Source organism: Corvus brachyrhynchos, unplaced genomic scaffold (assembly GCF_000691975.1).
Source record: "Corvus brachyrhynchos isolate BGI_N302 unplaced genomic scaffold, ASM69197v1 scaffold140, whole genome shotgun sequence".
In the NCBI taxonomy this organism is placed as follows: domain Eukaryota; kingdom Metazoa; phylum Chordata; class Aves; order Passeriformes; family Corvidae; genus Corvus; species Corvus brachyrhynchos.
The window spans coordinates 1,187,741-1,188,785 of record NW_008235809.1 but is presented as its reverse complement, the minus strand read 5'-3'; the positions used below and the strand labels follow the sequence as shown (position 1 = coordinate 1,188,785).

The window sequence follows — 1,045 nt, the reverse complement described above, 5'->3', positions numbered from 1 at the left end:
CACACCAGCAGTTACAGGAGTGAGGGTGGCAGCGGGGGGGTTCCTGGGCTGGTGGCAGAGCCAGGGGTGTGGCCCTGCTCCTTCCCCAACCAACTGCTTCTCCCAATAAAGCTTTGCTGCAAATACTCACAGTCTCCTGTCATGTTGTTGCAAAATGTGGGATAAGTAAAAAATTTCTTAGAAAGGGATATTCTTCTATGTTTGATCTTTTTACGCTTTTGAGCCTAATCAACAAGAAAGGAGATTTAGTCTGTGAAACAGAGAGCAGCTAACAAGCTCTAAGCTATGTTCAGGGGGTTAGAAAGAGATATTACTTGGTAGAGCTGTCTTGTTGAGGTTTAGATCTTGACAGGCTTCAGTGATCTCAGACCTGGGTGGAGGTTAACAGAACTTGGGCTGGAGGATGTCTCATGGTAATGGACACAAAGAGTGCAGAATTTACAGGACATTTGGCAAAACCTCCAAGATAAGAGAAAACTAGTAAAGACGACTGAATCGGTGACAACTCAGTGCTGAATCAGCTCCGACCGGGTCAGAGGTAAACTCTGGCAGGGGCAGACCATGACTTATGGCCCACTGAGTCAAGAAGCCCACCAACTCAAGGGAAGAGAAAGGCTGAGCATGCAGATTAATTAGCATGAGACACAAGAGAGTCCTTAACCAATATGAGAGAGATTAGTAATTAATAAGAGAACTAAATAACTTGTAGCCAACGAACATTAATGCCTCTGTTTGCTAAAATGTGTAAATAGCAAAATGTTTTGATAGTTGGTGTGCTTGATCTTTGGAATAACGCTGAGGACCCCGGCTTGTGGAACTAAAATAAATAACCAGTGTCTCTCTTGGGTATGTAATTACTGCCTTGTTATGCACCAGGTAACAAATCCAGTTTTTCTGGACAACTCCGTTATGGCTCAGTACACACATTCCCAATACCCTCCATGGTGTCCTACAGTCCCTCCTGTCACCATACCTGAGGCCTGACACGTGTCCTCTGCTGTGACCCTTCATGGCACAGAGTCCTCCTTTGCAACCCCCCCACCCC

At 45.6% G+C, this 1,045-nt stretch overlaps 1 protein-coding gene across 1 annotated transcript in view; it reads left to right on the top strand.

Annotated features, from left to right (window-relative positions):
- The window catches only part of LOC103611815 (avidin), a 1,443-nt gene extending 1,318 nt beyond the window's left edge, over window positions 1–125 (top strand). The window contains exon 4 of the mRNA XM_008629386.2: window positions 3–125. The gene's annotated coding sequence lies outside the window, so the exon portion shown is untranslated. The remainder of the gene's footprint in view (window positions 1–2) is intronic.
- The last annotated feature ends 920 nt before the right edge of the window (window positions 126–1,045 follow it).